We start from the raw sequence: 21,649 nt of genomic DNA, 5'->3' as shown, positions 1-21,649 counted from the left end.
ACTTGCAGGAGAAGAATGTGTTAGGGGTGAGGCTCAACAGGAAGAATGAAGAAGGATCTTCTGTATGCGGCAGAGTTAGACTGGACTGCTGCCTTTGGCCATGAAAATCTTAGTTTGTTTTTCTGTGCATTGACACTGAGTTCAGATAGTGATAATGATTATGCCACAATGCCTGCGTGTTTTCCTTTTTTCCCCTTCCCTCCCTCCCGCCTCCCCCTTTTTCTCCATCTCTCCTTCCCTCTCTCTCTCCTTTTTCTCTTTTTCTTTGTCTTCTTTCTTCTTTCTTTCCTTCCCTCTTTCTTTCCTCCTCCTCTCTCCTTCCCTAACTCTTTCCCTTTCACTTTCTTCCTGCCTCCTTCTTTTTCATTTTCTTCCTTCCTTCTCTTCCTCTTCTTCCTTTCTTCCTTCTTTCTATTAGGAATTTGTAAAGAAAATAATTGATGGACCTAGCTAAACCAATACAGGAGGAAAAAAAAAAAAACACAGTTTACTGGAGGGTTGATGAGTAAGGGATCTATTTAAACACTATAAATATTTATTAGTTTGTCCTCGACTCATTTATTGGGCAAGTACTGACTGAGCGCAGCTTACTCCGGGCCGTCTATGAGCCACTGAGAACACAGGACTGAGTGAGATGATCAGAGTCTTTGGTGTCATGCTCGGTTCTATGGGAAGGAGGCAGGCAATAGATAAGGCTACAATATCTGTGGTTCTATGTCTAGACAATGGCCTCTCTTGTAGAGTTTTCAAACTATCTGTTCTTGATCTGTCTCCTTTCCCTTTCCCCCTCCCTCTGATCTCTTTTTCTTGCTTCATAGCCTTTGGGTACTCAGCTGTGCTTGGGAAGAGTAGGAAGCTTCCCGTGTACCCCATCCGGGATTTTGGCAGGAGAATGACTGCTGTATTACATCAGAGATGGAAAGAGCTCCCTCACAGGAAGGCATCTTAGACCTAGTGATATTTCCTGTTTGCTGCTATTTCACATCCTAATACAACCACTTGCTTTTTCACTGCAGAATTAATTCACTACCAGAATCATCAATGTAGGACCTAAAACCTTCTGGGAAACTTCGTATCCTTCCTCACCAAGGTGGACTGAGTTCTTTCAGTTTATAGTTTCCTGGCCTTGGTAGGCATCATCCTAGTTCATCATTCAAGTTTTGAACGCTTGAGAGGTGAGTGCCAGCCTTACCCACTTTTCCAGGAGAGGCTGGTGCTTTAGGACCTGTGGATCATCTTTTATCAGAAGGTGGACAAATAGGTGTCTATTTAAGGCTGGACAAACACATCAGGCTATTATGTGCAAACAGCTCTAATCTAGAAAGCCTTTTCTATTTGATTTGAGGGAATTAAAAAAAAATGATACCGCAGGTAAGGTTTATCAGGTATGTGTAGCTTAGCAATAATGCAATCCAAAATATTTTTGTATGAAAAGAGATGCATGGTGAACATAACTTTCATCTTTCTAGCCTGGTTGATGTGCCCTAAGTTGTTTCTTCAGGACAGGGTTTAGCAAAAAGTTGATCTTGGGTATGGTCTGTTAACATAAGGCCAGTCACTCATCCTACATGCTCTTTGTGGACTTTTGAAATCAGAAAATCAAAGACAGTGTCAGATTCTTACCTCTGGCCCTAAAGAGGCTACCAGGAGGGCAGAAAACCTGGATGGGACCATATTCATATCTGTGCTTTGAATGACAGGGTCTATGGCTGGAAAGTACTACAAAGCAGTTGCTTAGGGGGCCTCTACTGATTTTACCACATTTGTATTGGTTAGTCCTAATTCCAGTTCTATTTCACAAAGAAAATGATGAATTTTTCTGTTGAAGAGGAAGAAGTATGTTTTCTTATTGTTTATGAAAGGTATGTTTTTTTTCTATTATTTTGCTTTACAGTCAAATCCCCCTTCCAGCAAAAGAACTTCCAGATAGTTCTAGCACATAGAGCTCACCTGTTCTCTGAAGTAGAAACTATCTCTGCTTCCCTATATGACCATTTACACATGCAGCCATAGGGCATTTTCAGTGGTGTGCTAAATATCTTACTATTCTAATGTTTTATTTCTTTTTATTACTGTATCACTATTTACTAATTTCTAACACATCCCCTCAATTAGATCGAAAGCTACCATGAGGGTCTACTTAAGCTTCCTTCTTTCTTCCTATTAGGAATTTGTAAAGAAAATATTTGGTAGGAATAGCTAAACCAATATGAGGGAATGAAACAGTTTAATGTAGTGTCAGTCTTAGGGGAAAGCGGTTAGTTTTCATTAATAAGCCTGATATTTGCTGTAGGTTTTCTTGTAGATGACCTTTATCACCCTGAGGAAATTCCCTTCCATTCCTAGTTTGCTGAGAGTATTTATCATGAATCGATGTCAAATTTTGCTAAAGGCATTTTGGGTATCTATTAGATTATTGTATGAGGTTTTTTCTTTTTTTTCTTCTATTATATGGTGAATTACACTAATCGATTTTCTTTTTCTTAATTTAAATTAATTTTAACTTTATATTGGAGTATAGCCAGTTTACAATGCTGTGATAGTTTCAGGTGAACAGAAAAGCCACCCAGCCAACTAATTGATTTTCTAAAGTTGAACCAAACTTGCATTCCTACTTGGTTATGATGTATTATCTTTTGGAAATCTTGTTAGCTCATTTTTTTAATATTTATGTTGAAGATTTTTGTTCCTATAATTCTCAGAAATGTTACTTTGCAGATTTCTGTTGGTGTAATGCATTTTTGTTTTGATCTGATGGTAATTCTGTCTTTATAACATGTTGGGAATGTTTTCTCTACTCTTGTTTTCTGGAAAAGCTTGTGTAGAAATTATGTTATTTCTTTCTTAAATGATCAATAGAATTCCCCAGTGAAGACATTTGGGTCTGATGTTTTCTCTCTGGGAAAGATTTTAGCCACAATCTCAATTTCTTTAATAGATATATAACCATTCATGTTAGCCATTTCTTCTTGAATCAGCTCTGGTAATTTGTGTATTCCAAGAAATCTGTTTATTTCACCTAATTTGTCCAATACATGACATAAATTTCTTGTTTTTATTTACATGCTTATTATCTTTTAATGCCTATAGGGTCTGTAATAGAATCCCTTATTTCAAAATTTCTGTTATTGAAAAAGTGTTTATTCTCTCTTTTGTTCTTCATCAGTTGCTTGAGAGTGATATAGAATTTGGTAAACTTTTTGTATAATGGATCATAGAACAAATATTTTGGATATCCAGGTCATTTAGTCTCTGTTTCAACTACTGAACCCTCTTATAGTGGAAACAACCACAGAAAATAACTGAATGTGTTTATCTACTTTCTAGAAAAACTCTACCAAAACAGACAGTAGGCTTGACTTTGCTCACAAGCTGTGGTCTGTTGATTTTGGACTAAGATATTATTAAGTTTATTAATTTATTAAAGATATTAGTTGTTTTAATTGATCTCCTTCTGTTGCTTTTCTTTTCTAATTTTGTTCATTTTTGCTCTTATTATTGTTATTATGTCCTTCTTTCATGTTTGTTATAGGTATAATTTGTTCTTCTTTTTCTAGTTTTATAATCTAAAAATGTAGGTGATAGATTCCAGACCTTGCTTTTTTGCTAACAGAACATGCCTTTAATTCTATACATTTCTCTTTAATCACTGCTTTAGCTGCATCTCACACATTTGATGTTGATATTTTCCATTTAGTTTAAGTATTTTCTGATATCTTTTGTAACCTCTTATTTGGCTGATAGGTTATTTAGAAGTGTGTGTTTAAGATATAAAATTTGGGAGGTTCTAGATGTTTTTCTGTTACTGAAAACTTAATGATTAATTTCCAATAGATCAATAACATAGTTTATGTAATTTAAATTAACTTGAATATGTTGAGGCTTTTTTTATGGCATAGAATATAATTCTATTCCATAGAATAGCTCAAACTATTCCATAGAATAGTTCAATGGAGTGTCTGTAAATGACACTTGGTTACATTGGGTGACACTATCTTTCAGATCTTCCACAGCTATACAGGTATATTTTACTTGGTTTATGTTTTCCTGAGATGTTTTCTGAAGTCATAAGCTATCAGTTTTTGCTTCATATATGTTGAGGCTTTTAAGTTACATGCATATGTATTTATGGTTTTGTTCCTTCTTTATCTGCATATAATGCTTATTTTTATCCTCAGTAATATTTCTTGTTCTGAAGCCTGCCTGATATTTATATAGCCATTCCAACTTCCTTTTGCTTAGTGTTTTCATAGCATGTCTTTTTCTACCTTCTTACTTACATTTTATACTTAAATTGGGCCTTGTATTTTTAATCCAACATGATCACATCTTTTAATTGAGATGTTTAGAATATTTACACTTAATGAAATTAATGTTGTAGTAAGTCTAAAATATATCATTAAAATGTATTTTTAAAAATTCATTGCTTCTTGATCTTTTTATCCATTTTATGCTTGCTTTAAGACTGACTACAAGGAGTCTTTGCTTTTTTAAAAAAATGACGAAACAAGTTGAAATCACACAAAGTGGTTGTAAAATCAGTGGGATAGTCTAGGATTGGTCTGTGGCCTTTTTTTAAAAAAAACATTAAAGACTCATAGGTAAGTTAAAAATGTATAGGAAATGAAAAATTAGCAAAACTAATATATTTCCTGAGTACATCAATTTAAAACAGTAGAAACATTAAGAATTACAGTTGTATTCCTTTGTAAAATAGTTATCAAGGGTAGACTGAACAGTGCCTTGCATTCTTCTCCTAGTGTAAGACATCACATAGAGTAAGCATCTTGTCTATGTCACACTCTTTTCTACGTTTGTATCAGCTTTCAGCATTTTGTCCTTTGTGCCTCCATATCATGAAATATTTTCCAGAGTTCCTTTAGTGTAATTTTACCAGCAAGACTTCTTCTGGGGCACTTTAGTTTTTTCCTTCAAATGCTTCCCTTGTGTCAGTAAGTGTTTCCTATGTTCTTCAGGCTGCATATCTGTTGTCTGACAATAATGGTATCAATGTACCTATGCTCAGCTACTTCTTCCATAACTTTTACTTATATTCAATTTGAATATCAACTTATAGCGTCATCACTTTTTGTTTCTTTGCTGCACATTCATCTTTGTTGGCTAATTCTTTCTTTAGACTATCCATTTTTTAAATAAGATGTCATTTTGCTTTATCACTGGGTAACACAGAAGCAACAACACTACACACTTCTGTTTACATATACTGCTTGTTTTTCACCAGATTCTTTAAGATTCTAATCAGAGATAGTTCAAGAATCAGTTCCAATGCCTGAGATAGGTTTGAGATTTTTGTTGTCATTATGGTTAATTTCAGTGCCTCATAAAGACATAATTTCAGTGTCTTTAAATTCTTCTGGATGCTTTTTCCTTAAAGTGGAAGCTTGAGTATTAGATTTTTCTCAGCTCTTGTGCCCTATTCTCAGCTTTTAGCCATCACTGTGTGTACACACAGACAGGGTAGCACCCATCATATTTCTTCTACCCCAGCTATATGCTCTTTTTACTTGTTACCTTGGCTTGCTAGGGTAATATCATTCATCGAAGAGGGATTGTTTTAACCTGGTCAGTCCTCACTTTGGTAGGCTGTATGTGTCTGAACTTAAAGGAAGAGAGTCTTAACTTGTCTCTCATGTTCTCTGTGCCAGGTGGCAGACTATCTTCTATTTATGACAGGCTTTATGTGGAAGTTTCCCTGCTCCTCCTCTAATGATAAAAACCTCTCAGATCTGATTAGGATTCTAAGCTCGGAACAATCTGATTCCCCTCCTGCAGGAATTGATGCCATTTTCTTTCATACCCACTCCCATCACAATGGATCTCTAACCATGCTCTGGGAATGATAGTGTTGCTGTTCTTTCCTCTCTGATTCAGGCTTTTTGCTCCACATGACATGAGACAGAAGGTTCTGAGCAGGACCACAAGGTTCTATGTCTTTCCATCAGTGGCAGCCTTCTCTCTTCTATGTTAGTATACCATTTTGAGAGATTCTCTCCAGTTTCCTGCCGTGTGTTTAATCTTTCTTAATATAGCCAGCAGAAGCCCACAGACAAAGAGGTTGGGAGTGGATGGAAACATTCTCTCTGCATCTCCCAGCCATGATGTGCTTGCAGGCTATCTCACATTTAGCCTTTAGCAATTTATTCACTGTGCTGTGCTATACTCGGTCCCTCTGTCGTGTCCCACTCTGGGCGACCCCATAGTCTGTAGCCCGCCAGGTTCCTCTGTCCGTGGAATTCTCCAGGCAAGACTGCTAGAGTGGGTTGCCATGCCCTCATTCAAGGGATCTTCCTGACCCAGGGTTCGAACCTGCATCTCTTAGGTCTCCTCCATTGGCAAGCAGGTTCTTTACTGCCTGAACCACCAGGGAAGCCTCGTTTCCTCCTCTCACTTGTAGTACAGGCTCATCTTTCTCTCATGCTTGTGCATTCCATTGCTCTGTGGGTGAAGCCTCCAGGGATCTTCCTCCATGGGTATTAGTTCACTTGGTTGTCCTGACTTTGCAATCTGATGGATATGGACAATGTTGTAATTTGTATTATTTTATCTATTTTTAGAGAGGAACACATGCCACCTTATTTTTACTTGTTTATTTTTTTCTGGTTGCCTTCAATCTTAGTTGTGCCATACAGGATCTTTGCTATGTTATGCAGGGTCATTAGCTATGGGGCATGGACTCTCTGTACATTGTCATGAACCTCCTTTCATAGTTCATCAGGCACTCTGTCTATCAGATCTAATCCCTTGAATCTATTTGTAACTTCCACTGTATAATCGTAAGGGATTTGATATAGGTCATACCTGAATGGTCTAGTGGTTTTCCCTACTTTCTTCAATTTAAGTCTGAATTTGGCAATAAGGAGTTCATGATCTGAGCCACAGTCAGCTCCCAGTCTTGTTTCTGCTGACCGTATAGAGCTTCTCCATCTTTGGCTGCAAAGAATATAATCAATCTGATTTTGGTATTGACCATCTGGTGATATTCTCTTGTGTTGTTGGAAGAGGGTGTTTACTATGATCAGTGCGTTCTCTTGGTAAAACTCTATTAGCCTTTGCCCTGCTTCATTCTGTACTCCAAGGCCAAATTTGCCTGTTACTTCAGGTATCTCTTGACTTCCTACTTTTGTGTTCCAGTCCCCTACATGGAAAAAGACATCTTTTGGAGGTATTAGTTCTAGAAGGTCTTGTAGGTCTTCATAGAACCATTCAACTTCAGCTTCTTCAGCATTACTGGTCAGGGCATAGACTTGGATTACTGTGATATTAAATGGTTTGCTTTGAAAACGAACAGACATCATTCTGTCAATTTTGAGATTGCATCCAAGTACTGTATTTTGGACTCTTTTGTTGACTATGATGGCTACTCCATTTCTTCTAAGGGGTTCTTGCCCACAGTAGTAGATATAATGGTCATCTGAGTTAGATTCACCCATTCCCATCCATTTTAATTCACTGATTCCTAAAATGTTGATGTTCATCTCCTGTTTGACAACTTCCAGTTTACCTTGGTTCATGGACATAATATTCCAGGTTCCTAGGCAATATTGCTCTTTACAGCATCAGACTTTACTTTCATCACCAGTCACATCCACAAATGGGTGTTGTTTTTGCTTTGACTCTGTCTCTTCATTCTTTCTGGAGTTATTTCTCTACTGATCTTCAGTAGCATATTGGGCACCTAACAACCTGGGGAGTTCATCTTTCAGTGTCCTATGTTTTTGCCTTTTCATACTGTTCATGGGGTTCTCAAGGCAAGAATACTGGTTTGTCATTCCCTTCTCCAGTGGACCAGGTTCTGTCAGAACTCTCCTCCATGACCTGTCCATCTTGGGTGGTCCTACACAGCATGGCTCATAGTTTCAGTGAGTTAGACAAGGCTGTGGTCTATGTGATCAGTTTGGTTAGTTTTCTGTGATTGTGGTTTTCATTCTGTCTGCCCTCTGATGAGTGGGGCCATCCTCAGTAAATCTTCAGTCCAATTTTCTGTTGATGGTTGGGGCTGTGTTCCCTCCCTGTTGCTTGATTTGAGGCCAGCAGGTCAACTATGGTGGAGGTAATGAAGATAATGGCAACCTCCTTCGAAAGGTCCCCGGCAGGGCTGCTGTACTCGCTGCCTTGGACCCTGCAGCAATCCGCTGCTGACCCATGCTTCTGCTGGAGATTCCTGGATGCATGGGCAAGTCTGGGTCAGTCTTTTGTGGGGGTCACCGCTCCTTTCTCCTGGGTCCTGGTGTGCACAAGGTTTTGTTTGTGCTCTTCAAGATTCTGTTTCCCCAGTCCTGTGTAAGTTCCGGCAGCTCTATCAATAGCCTCAGATATGCAGAGGACACCACCCTTACGGCAGAAAGTGAAGAAGAACTAAAGAGTCTCTTAATGAAAGAGAAAGAGGAGAGTGAAAATGCTGGCTTAAAACTCAACATTCAGAAAACTAAGATCATGTCATCTGGTCCCATCACTTCATGGCAAATAGATGGTGAAACAGTGGAAACAGAACAGACTTTTTTTGGGGGGCTCCAAAATCACTGCAGATGGTGACTGCAGCCATGAAATTAAAAGACACTTGCTCCTTGGAAAGTTATGACCAACCTAAGCAGCATATTAAGAAGCAGAGACATTACTTTGCCAACAAAGGTCCATCTAGTCAAAGCTATGGGTTTTCCAGTAATCATGTATGGATGTGAGAGTTGGACTGTGAAGAAAGCTGAGTGCCAAAGAATTGATGCTTTTGGAATGTGGTGTTGGAGAAGACTCTTGAGTCCCTTAGACTTCAAGGAAATCCAACCAGTCCATCCTATAGGAAATCAGTCCTGAATATTCACTGAAAGGACAGATGCTGAAGCTGAAATTCCAATATTTGGCCACCTGATGCAAAGAGCTGACTTCATTGGAAGCAACCCTGATGCTGAGAAAGATGGAGGGACAGAGGAGAAGGGGATGACAGAGGATGAAATGGTTGGATGGCATCACCAACTCAATGGACCTGAGTTGGAGCAATTTCTGGGAGATAGTGAAGAACAGGGAAGCCTGGTGTGGTACAGTACATGAGTTCACAGAGAGTCAAACAGAACTGAGTGCCTGAACAACTGGTTATTTTTATCCTGATCATTTTCAAAACCCTAATGCTGACTCATTTGAAAAGACCCTGATGCTGGGAAAGATTGAAGGTGGGAGAAGAAGGGGACAACAGAGGATGAGATGGTTGGATGGCATCACCAACTCAATTGACATGAGTCTGAGCAAGCTCTGGTAGTTGGTGATGGACAGGGAATCTTGGCCTGCTGCAGTCCATAGGGTTGCAAAGAGTTGGACACGACTGAGCAACTGAACTGAACTGAACTGATGGACTCTCTAGTTGTGGTGTGCAGGCTCAGTAGTTGTGGTGTACAGGCTCCAGAGCATGCAGAAGTTTCAAGGCATGGGCTTAGTTGCTCTGAAGCATATGGGATCTTGGTTTCCTGACCAGGGATCGAACCCATGTCCCCTGCATTGCAAGGCAGATTCTTAATCACTCAACCTATCAGGGAAGTGCATGAAAGTTTCACAGTCATGTCCAGCTCTTTTGACTCCATGGACTGTAACCCACCAAGTTCTTCTGTCCATGGAATTCCCCAGGCCAGAATACTGGAGTGGGTAGCCATTCCCTTCTCCAGGGGATCTTTCCAACCCCAGGGTTGAACCCAGGTCTCCTGCATTGCAGGTGGATTCTTTACCATCTGAGCCACTGGGGAAGTTCAAGAATACTAGAGTGGGTAACCTATTCTTTCTCCAGGGAATCTTCTCAATCCAGGAATGAAACTGGGGTCTCCTGCATTGCAAGACAAATTCTTTATCACTGGATCACTAGAGAAGTATCTTGTTGTAAATTTCTAGTTTAGTTGACGTTTGGGCTTCCCAGGTGGTGCTAGTGGTAAAGAACCCCCTACCCATGCAGGAGACAAAAGAGACCTGGTTTCATTCCCTGGGTTAGGAAGATCCCCTGGAGGAGGGCACGGCAACCCACTCCAGTATTGTTGCCTGGAGAATTCCATGGACACAGGAGCCTGGCGTGCTGCAGTCCACAGGGTCACACAGAGTTGGATACCGCTGAGGCAACTGATCATGCATGCAACTGACTTTTTCTTGTTCTTTAGGTGGAGGGGTGCTCTTTGTAGTTCTCCACACCCTAGATTCTATTCTGTTGCATCTCATTCTTCATAATATATTACCTGGCATTTAAAAACATGATAATACTAACAGAAAAGGAAACTGGGGTTTCCTTTTTTAAATATTTTATTTTATGGCCATGCAGCATGTGGAATCTTAGTTTCCCAAACCAGGACTCGAACCTGTACCCCCTACATTGGACGTGCAGAGCGTTAACCACTGGACTGCCAGGGAAGTTTCTCCCCAAATTATTTCTGATACACGTTTCATACCTGTCACTCAGTCTGCCTAACAGAGTTTGGATAGTAGAGGAGGAGCAAGAAGAAAAGGAGGGAGACTCTTCAGCAATATTCCAACTGAGTGGTGTGGCTGGCGTGGACTAAGGTAGAAAGGGAGGTGATGATGAGAAATGGTTGGATTTAGGTTATGTTTCAAGGGAGTGGTTGTGGTACTTCTTGGTGCACAACAGTGTGTATGGGAGAAATAAAAGAATCAGGATCCCTGTCAGATCCTGAGCTTTTACCTGCTGGGTAACTAAGCTGATAACCAGAGTTATTTTACAGGAATGTGGATACAGACTTGTCTTACATGGAACATTACTTTTCTGCACACACACACTCACACACACATGCTTTCCAGATTGGCTGAGACAATATAAAATCAGAATGGAATGAAAACTCAGAAGAGAGGACACATGTAATGCAGTGGGGAGTCATTGTCAACTCTTTACTAAGTCATTGCATTAGCTTAACTAAGAAGCTGTTGTGTTCTTAAGAAAAAGGATGCTAAATAAACCCCAAAGTGATTTTTGGGGAACATTTGTCTAAACTTTGTTTTTTTTATGAAGCCCCAGCTGATGTAGAACTTTACATATTATAAATTGTTTTCATTTACTCCTGTGCATCCCTTAGCATTTGCATAAAATACTCTTTTCTGGTGCATCTCATTTTTTATAATATAATGTCTGGCCTTAAAAAAAAAGAATCATGTAAGTAATAGCAGAAAGGAAAAAAGAATAAAAAATGAGAGGAGGAATATAAATGACTTTAACAAGGGCACTATTAATACTTAACATAATTGTAGCTTATGCTTGGAACACGCACAAATCTTAAACTCTTTCCAAGCTTTATTCTTAATATTCCAACAATATTGTGAGGGTGTACGGGGAGAAAACCCAGGAAGATTTGGTAGGGTCAGTGGGTCCTGGCTTGGAAATCATCACTTTTAGGCTGGAAGCCACTTCGAGGAAGCTCCTCCTCCCAGTCTTACTGTTGCAAGTACTGACCATCTGACATCCTGCACCCTGACATGGGAGACATGAAGGAGGGATATTACTGGGCTTGATGAAAGAGGGTTCAAATTGTCAAGCGAGCAGAATGTAGCATGGGGAACGTACAGAGTACTCTGTCTTAGAATAGAGGAAAGACCTTTATTTATTGAGAGTCTGATCTATTCTGAGGTAACCAAGTGTGACTATACCAGCACCCTCCTCCCTGAGTTAATCATATAAACGACACTGGCATATGCAGGGGCTGTGAACATTTACACAGCGTGTTCTGACTCAAGCCGCCGAGGAGTTCGTGGCATGGTTGTAGAAAAATGGATCCTCATGTGTTTATGAAATTAGCATTTACTATGGGAAATGCACTGGAGACAGAATCTTAAGAGATATGAAACTTCACCTCAAAAATCAGTTGAGGGGCTTCCCTGGTGGCTCAGTGGTAAAGAATCCGCCTACCAATGCAGGAGACATGAGTTCTGTTCCTGGTCCAGGAATATTCCACCTGCCACGGAGCAACCAAGCGTGTGTGCCACAACTATTGAGCGTGTGCTCTAGAGCCCAGGAACCGCAACTACTGAGTCCATGGGCCGCAGCTACTGAAGCCTGCAGGCCCCAGAGCCCGTGTTCCACAAAAAGAGAATCCACTGCAATGAGAAGTCCACACAGTGCAATGAGGAGTAACCCACGCTCACCGTGAATAGAGAAAAGCCCGTGTAGCTGCGAAGACCTGGCACAACCAAAAATAAATAAAATTATTTAAAAAAAATCAGTTGAGTGCAAAATGATGCAATCGTTCTCTAGAATAAGATTGAATCTGGCTTTAAACCTTCTCCTTCTGGCTTACTAAGGAATTCCAAGGGGACTCCTTCCTATTCCAGGACTTACATTGGGTTGCCTCTACTTTCTAAAACGGCTTGGTGGTCTTCAGGTCATGCTGCTAAGTGCTGATGCACTTGGCGTCCAGGCCAATAGGTGGGGCTCTGAGTCCTTGGAGTTGCTTTGTGAAAACCTGGAGTCCCCATCAAGCCTCCTTTAGCAGATGACACAGTTTCCCATGTTCTTGCCACGTCCTTGGGGAAGAAGGGAAGTTTCCTGCTGTTCATTCATCCCTACCCACCAGGTCTCTAGGTCAGTCACTGGACAACACTTTCCCCTCTCTGCTCTGTGCTTGGTCCACACGCTCCTCTAATCTCTCTATGGTTTGGGTAACAAGAGGCAGGGAGGCTTTTTTTTTTTTTTTCCCAAATGAAATGTTTGTGTTTCTTTTTGTAGCATAAACCATGCTAGGCGGAGAAAGTCTGGTTTGAGTTTTTCTAGAAAATATGGAGAAGAGCATTCTGAGAAGAAGGAAGAGCTTGTGTAAGCACTCAGAAGCGTGAGAGAGTGTGCTGCTCTAACAGGAGGGCTAAGAGGTGAGAATGAAATGAAGCACATGGTGCATTTGGGGCTGGACTTTAGATGATGCTGATCATCCATGCTACCGTGTCCCAAGTTATTCCTTATCTGGAGTATTTTTTTTCCCCCAGCTAAAAGGTATACTTTTTGATGGAGAGAGCAAAGTCTTGGGGAAAAGTAAAGCGTCAATTTGAAGAATTTCCTTGAAAAGTTGAATTGTGATAATGATAGAAAACCTCTCATTTGTTACTTTATCTTCATGTTAAAAAACCTATCCCATTTCCAAACTATAAGATGAGTTCAAATAGTCTTCATTATTGTCCAAAATCTCATTTTTTCCATGATAGCAAGAGCTAGATGGACTCAAAATCACTTATTGCTAATCATGCTGATGACCTAGTGAAATATAAATGTCTGTGCTCACTTTAATAAGTAAATAATGGTTCAGAAAGGCTCAGAAACATTTCCAGCTCTTATGTTAAGGTCACTCCATGTCCCAGCATGTCCTTCAGTCTCTCCAACTTACTGGCATCTCACCTGACATGGATGATGGCGCAAGTAGGTGGGGCAGGTTTTCTTTTGAGCAGTAGAATCACTATCATTCAGGAGTGGCGGACATCAGATTAATTGCCCTAAGCATGAATTGGGAGAGTTGCATGGTTGTGACATAATACAGGACTTCCCTGGTGGCTCAGATAGTCAGGCATCTGTCTACAATGCAGGAGACCCGGGTTGGGATTTAGTTTTTATTCCCCTAGAAGGAGTGGCATTGCATGACCATAGTATTTCATACTCAAATCTTTGCTTCTGAATTTAAGAAGCCCCATACTGGGATTGTGTGAGAATGAACACCAATAATGATCTGTGCATGAGAGATGATTTTGAACATCATGTATTAATAGAATTCTCAATAAGATATGGTTGTACCATGAGCTCGGCAGGAGCAAGGCACTATGCATAGAAGGCGACGTTATTTTTATAATAATCTAATGCTGCTCATATTCTAGACCTCATGACACCTAACCCTACCATGTTTTCCAAACTGTGTGGGTGATCATTTGCCTAGATGATGAGTGTCATACCATGTGTGTATACAGACAATCTTCCTTGGCTGCTGAAGTTGTCAATTTCTGAGCAATAAGATACGGAAAATTTAGTACAGTGTCTCTGCTTATGTTTATGAGGTTTGGCAGTGTACCATTTCCTCTGGTCATTTCTCAAGGATTCTAAAAGAACATATAAAATAATAAGCCCTTTGCAATTACATGTCCCAACTATTGATTTGTATATTTTCTCTTGGATTAGATTGTGGATATTATTTAGATAGTAGCACACAGACATTTATGACATATAATGTTAGAGGAAAACATGCTGTAATTTGAATTGGATTTTTCATGGATACAATAAAAGCTTGGAATTATATTCCCAGTCACTGGGCAGAATGCCCAAATCTACTTCATTATTTTGCAAGAAAAATGAGGGCCAGCATTTTATTTACTAATTTGAAAGTGCATTTTAACTTCTGTAAAGCCGAATTTTGTTGTTCAGTCAGTTATCTCTGACTCTGCAACCCCATTGACTGCATGCAGCATGCCAGGCTTCCCTGTCCTTCACCATCTCTCAGAGTTTGCTCAAACTCTGTCCCTTGAGTTGGTGATGCCATCCAACCATCTCATCTTCTGTCATCCCCTACTCCTCTTGCCTTCAATCTTTCCCAGCATCAGGGTCTTTTCTAATGAGTCACTTCTTCCCATCAGGTGGCCAAATTATTGGACCTGCAATTTCAGCATCAGTCCCTCCAGTTAATATTCAGGATTACTTTCCCTTAGGATTGATTGGTCTGATCTCCTTGCTGTCTAAGGGACTCTCACAGGTATACTCCAACACCACAGTTCAAAAGCATCAATTCTTTGGCACTCAGCCTTCTTTATGGTCCAACTCTCACATCACTACATGACAACTGGAAAATCCATAGCTTTGACTACACAAACCTTTGTTGGCAAAGTGGTATCTCTGGTTCTTAATATGCTGTCTGGTTTTGTCATAGATTTTCTTTCAAGGAGCAAGTGCTTTTTAATTTCATGGGTGCAGTCACCATCTGCATTGATTTTGAAGCCCAGGAAAATACAGTCTTTCACTATTTCCATTGTTTCTTCATTCCTTTGCCATGAAGCAATGGGACCAGATGCAATTATTTTAGGTTTTTGAATATTTAGTGTTGAGTTTTAAGCCAGCTTTTTCACTCTCCTCTTTCACCTTCATCAAGAAGCTCTTTAGTTCCTCTTTGCTTGCTGCCGTAAGGATGGTGTCATCTGTATATCTGAGGTTATTGATATTTCTCACGGCAATCTTGATTCCAGCTTGTGCTTCATCCAGCCCAGCATTTTGAATGATGTACTCTACATATAAGTTAAATAAGCAGGGTGACAATATACAGCCTTGACATACTGCTTTCCCAATTTGGAACCAGTCTGTTTTTCCTTGTCCATTTCTAACTGTTTCTTCTTGACCTCCATACACATTTCTCAGGAGGCAGGTAAGCTGGTCTGGTATTCCCATCCCCTTAAGAATCTTTCACAGTTTGTTGTGATCCACACAGTTAAAGTTTTTAGCGTAGTCAATGAAGCAGAAGTATATGTTTTTCTGGAATTCTCTTGTTTTTTTCTATGATCCAACGGATGTTGACAGTTTTATCTCTGGTTCCTCTGCCTTTTCTAAATCCAGCTTGAACATCTGGAAGTTCTCAGTTCAAGTACTGTTGAAACTTGGCTTGGAGAATTTTGAGCATTTCTTCGTTAGCTTGTGAAATGAGAGCAATCGTGCAGTAGTTTGAACATTCTTTGGCATTGCCTTCTTTGATATAGGAATGAAAATTGACCTTTTCCAATCCTGTGGTCACTGCTGAATTTTCCAAATTTGCTGGCACATCGAGTGCAGCACTTTCACAGCATCATCTTTTAAGATTTGAAATAGCTCAACTGGCATTCCCTCACCTCCACTAGCTTTGTTTGTAGTGATGCTTATTATGGCCCACTTGACTTTGCACTCCAAGATGTCTGCCTATAGGTGAGTGATCACACCATCATGGTTAAAACTGAATAAAAACTTTGAAATTCATTCTCAGTCCTTGTTATCTTTGTATTTTACTTTGATGACAAACAAGAAAGTGAAGGTTCACTTCCACCAGGTTCTGAAGGTTTTTCTCCTGGAAGATTTTAACTTCCAGGACGCATTTTAGGAGTCATCAACCTCAACTGACGGCTTTGCCAAGAAAAGCAAAAAAGGGCCTGAGGTGTGTCTTTCAGTGCTATTTGTTTTGTATCTTTCCTTGTGTTCTTATAACAAGACCTTTCTACTGATCATTTCTGGATTCTTGGACACATCCTCCTCAACTATGTGTTGTTGTTCAGTTGCTCGGTGGTATCCAAATTTTTGGAAATTCATGGACTCCAGCACACCAGGCCTTCCAGTCCTTCACCATCTCCTGTCCATTGACTCAATGGACAATGATGCCATCCAACCATCTCATCCTCAGCTATCCCCTGCAGTATAATCTGCAGTAAAAATCATCTCTACCTTTAGACCTGACCAAGTTCATCAGCTTCCATCCTTCACTTGATGGTTAGGTGAGAATGTCAAGTACATCAACATGTCGACTTGAATGGTGGTCCAGCATCAAATCAGCTAATCACAAGTCTTATTCTACACCCAAACAATAAAAAATCCCTCCCACCCCAGCTACCATATGCTCCTTGACTATGACTGTGAATTAAATATTATCAGCTATTAAACTTCTTTCTCTTCTTTTATCAGACCCATAGCATGATGGGACATATTGTTTCACTAGAGATAGAAGGATTTATTGTTATTATTGTTGTTTCTTGAACCAACCCTTCAACAGGTTTGCATGAGAAAAACTTTCAAGTTGATCTCTTTGTGGGCCTATGACAACAACACCCAACATTCCCACAAATAGCTTCCTAAATTGATTTATTAAACCTCAGAAGGAATAGCTTTAATTTTCAGATGGGGATGCTCTCACTCACTTTGACTTTCCTCTCCACTTCTTTTGCTCCACTTAGCTCATCTTCACTGACAGTTTATCAGTGGTCCAAGTTCTCTCCTTGGGGATACAGTGGGAGAGTTTTTGGAACCATCAGTCTTTCATCTTGAGAAGTCAAAGCAAATGCTTGTATTCTATAAAATAGGAATCTTTGATTGCTTCTGTGACTTGGCCTCAAATTCTTCAGCTGTTTGCCAATGCTAGAGATAAAGGCAGACTGATTTATCTCCATGCTCTTTCAATGAGGCTGAAGTATCAGGTCATTAATCATTGATTTTGGAGACAGAAATATGACCATTCACAATATAACCCTGGGGGAGGTTTTCTAATTTCTGGGTACCTTGGTTTCCTCATCTGTATAAATACTTATAAAAGTAGGACCTAGCTTACAATGTTCTTGAGATGCTTATAGAAACTCAGTGTTTATATTTTGAAAGTGCTTCATAAATGACAAATTTTGTTTTACTTAAGCCTTTTTCAAGAATTTCCACATATTTTCAGAAATATTTTTAGTTTCTGGAAGAGTATGGTCTGCATTTATGAGTTGTTCTATCACTGGTAGCTGATTTAGTCTCAGTACCTAATGATTGCATAGAAAATGAAACTTTAAGGAAAAATTTTTCAGGGATCAAAACCACAAGCTTAGAATCTGAATTATTTAGGATATCAATTTAGCTAGAGTAATAGAGAGAAATTCAAACTAACAGTGACATGAAGAAGAAAGAATTTATTTCTCTGCCACATGAAGGTCTAGAGAGATTTGTGGGCTAGGGAGGTATTCTATAATCATCCAGAACTCAGGCTGCCTCTGTAGACTTGCCCTTCAGCTTCACTCATGGTCCTACAGAGTTGCTGTAACCACTGTCATCGCATCTGTATTTCAGCCAACAGGATGAGGGCAAGAAGAGGGGAGGAACAGTCTATGTCCCTTAAGCTGCAGAGTCAGAGTTATATAATTTACTGCTTCTTGAGACCCCCTCCTGTTGTCAGCCTCATTCATCAAGAAGGTTGGAAACTGCACTTTTTTGCTGGGCAGCTTCCATTCTATAAGAAAGTCAGAATCTATTTTATATGTGGATGCCTGGCAAAGTGCCCAAGCATCTTCCTGGAGGGCCTGAAATGCCACATTGAGCTGCACAGGGCTACTCTGGTGTATGAGATACAAAAACCACCCATGCTTAGCCATTGCCCTGGAGGAAGAGATCCTAATTCATCTATTTCAGTTAACAGCATGATTTATCTTCAAATTGCCCAGACTGGCCTCCTGGACTCCTCTCTCCCTCGACAAAAACCAAATCCAATAAGTTGCTTTGTCTCTTCTAATATCTTTTACACACATCTCCTCTTTTCAACTCACACTAACACCCCAATTTAGGCTTAATTATATACCACCCAGACAATTGCAATCACATCCAAATTAGTCTCCCTCTCCACAATTTCTTTGCTTTCCAATTCATTCTGCAACACAACTGCCAAGCTAATCTTCACTGAACACAGCTCTGATTGTCCCTGCCCTGCTTAGAACTTTTCAGTGGCTCTCCACCACCTATTTCACAAAGGCCAAGCACCTCTATCAATGTGCCCTGAATTCTGACTCAGACCTACCTTTCTAGCTCTATTTATCCTTCTTTCACAAATCTCTTATTCCATGGTTCACTCTACATTTTCCCATGTCTACTCATTTGCCCATCATGGAACATATTACCTTCTTTCTGTGGGTTGAAACCCACATCTTCAGAATTTTGTACAAATACCACTGCTGAAGACTGCTTCCTGCAAAGAAGAGATAGCCCCTTCCCATGAACTGGCTTCATCCTGACTTCCAACATCACAATTATTTTTGGTTTTGTATCTTAAATAGAACTAAACCATCATTATTTTTTTTTTCTCCCTATTGTCTTCAGGATTCAACATTATATTTTTGAGATTCACCCATACTGATCATTTATGTTCTTTGTTATGTAATATTCCATTGGGTGAAAATCCTATAATCTACTTATCCCATTGTATTCATGAAAGATGTTTGTTTGGTTTCCAGTTTTGAATTATTACAAACAGTGCTGCTATGAACACTCTAGTTCATGTGTTTTTTGGTGAACATAGGTCTGCATTGGAAATATTCAATCATGGAGTGTCTTCTGTTTTCCTTGCTACTACCAAACAGTTTTCCAAGGTAGTTTTACCGGTTAGCACTCTTACCAGCGATGAACTAGCGTGTCAGTTGTTTCCCATCCCTGTCAACACATAGTAGTTTCTGAATTTTTAATTTTTGACATTTGAAAATGGATATTTAGGGAATTTCCTCGTGGTCAAGTGGTTATGACACTACTCTCACTGCTGAGGGCCTGACTAGGGTTCAATCCCAGATTGGGGAACTAAGATCCCACAGACCATCTGGCCAAATAAATTTTTTTTTTAGAAAATAAAATGGATCTTTAATATCATATCTTAGTTTCAGTGTTCAATTCTCTAATGACTGGTGGAATTAAATATTCATTTCTAGATTTATTAGTCACTTGAATATCCTGTCTTATAAAGTGACTTTTATACATATTTTGCTCATTTTTCTATTGAATTTTTTTCTTCTTACTGAGTTAAAAGTTCTTATAACCTAGCTATTAATCCTGTATTAGTTGTAATATTGTAAATTCTTAAATACATGGAAGAGTAAGCTCAATAAGAGCAGAGAAAATATCTCTTAAAAAAAATGTTCTCAGCAGAGTCTGACATAGTGTCTGGGCATACAGTAGGATCTCTGTAAAACAGCTGCAAAATGAATGAATGATTTAATAACAATATTATCAGGCACAGGTTTTTAAAAATCATTTTTACACTTTATTTCATGTTGGAGCATAGCCGATTAACAAATAATATTGTGGTAGCCCCGGGTACACAGCAAAGGACTCAGCCATACATATACATGTATCCATTCCACCCCAAACTTCCCTCCCATCCAGGCTGCCACATAACCTTGAGCAGAGTTCCCTGGTTATACAGTAGGTCTTTGTTGGTTATCCATTTTAAATATAGCAGTGTGTATATGCCGGTTACAAAATCCCTAACTATCCCTCCCATTCTTCCCCTGTGGGAAGCCATGCACAGATATTTTTAAAGCAAGGATCCTCTTTCATGAATTTCTTGTTCTCATCCAGAGTTGCATTCACAGTGGTTCATCTTTGTCAAGTAATGACTGGAGAGTTTCCAGCAACTAGCAACCTACCGTTAATATGAAAAGATCTCCGGGGTGGGATTCTCACAGCAGTGACCAAGTGGAGACTCAGCAGTCTGGTTCCTTCATGTTGCTGATGTCTCTCAAGGCTTCCAAAATACCTTGCTTACACTTGAAAAGGCATGCTCGGGTTTTTCAGCCCATGGATAACTCCAAAAGTAGGATTTTAAAAATGCAAAGTGCCCATATGTTCAATTCAAACTGAGAAATGGTCTCATGAGTAATTAAAAGCAGTTACAAAAGCAATGGAGTTGTAACAATTGAAATATCACATACATATGTGTGCATCGAATTAGAAAACCCCATAATAGTCAGTCACTGAGTGTGTATGTGACAGTGAGGCTTGTGACACCGAGTGAGCATCCTTATTCAATGCTTACCACTGAGAGTTCAATCACACCACAGAGATTTCCTCATTTTTCCTAGAGCTTGCTTCTGTTTGTAAGCTGTGCTTTACTTCAGTGAAGGGCTTACAGCTAGTGATTGTGGCTTTATGTGTTTCCCTGCCACTGGCGCTAAACAACCTAATAATAATGAAGAAATCATGTATATATACAAAGAATCATGCATATATACAAATATGTATAGTAACATTCCTCTTTTCTCATGCAAGTGCGTAAGTCAGTAAAGATTTCTTTTTTCCCTCTTTTGATTTTTCTACCACTGCATTTGAAATAGAAAATGTATAATGTACAGGCTGATTTCTGAATCACATGAATTTGATGCTCATATTTCATTCTGCAGGTGATTTTTCCCAACCCAATTAGGACTTGGAGGTAGGGAATAAAGATCTGTTTACAAGGGGTCAAGTGATTAAGAATCTGCATTCTAATGCTGAGAACACAGGTTCTTTCTCAGGGATATACACCCCTTCTGAACCCATCCAAATTACTTAATGGAACTTGTCTAGCCCTGGAGCTATTCCACGTGACATGAGCTCCAGTCATTATAGGCAAGTCTCCTTTTGGAGCAACTACTACTGCTAGAACAGGCACTGTGTTCGCGTCTCCGGAGCCTCTTTTCTAATCCTTCGTATGAGAGAAAAATGGCTGTCTCTTCCTTTATCACTGCAGGCCCACCTATGAAAAAACGGAGGAAGCGGTCATTTTTGAGATGATTCTGTATGAAAAGAATCTGCGAGATGTAAACAACATATTCTAGGGGAAGAAATAGAGTAGAAATAAGAAAACCAGAGTCTAGTATGTCAGTGCATACATGTGGAATCTGGAAAAATGGTACAGATGATATTATTTACAAAGCAGAAAGAGGTACAGATGGAGGGAACAAACAGATGGACACCAAGGGGGAGGGTAGGCTGAATTGGGAGATGGGGACTGACGTGTGTACACTGCTATGTATAAAACAGATAACTAGTGGGCGCCTGCTGTATAGCACGGGGAACTCTCCTTGGTGTTCTGTGATGGCCTAAACGGGAAGGAAGTCCAAAAAGGAGGAGATATATGTGTACATACGGCTGATTCACTTTGCTGTACAGTAAAACTGACACAGCAGTGAAAAT

This window comes from Budorcas taxicolor, chromosome 21 (assembly GCF_023091745.1).
Source record: "Budorcas taxicolor isolate Tak-1 chromosome 21, Takin1.1, whole genome shotgun sequence".
In the NCBI taxonomy this organism is placed as follows: Eukaryota; Metazoa; Chordata; class Mammalia; order Artiodactyla; family Bovidae; genus Budorcas; species Budorcas taxicolor.
This window is presented reverse-complemented; position numbering follows the sequence as displayed.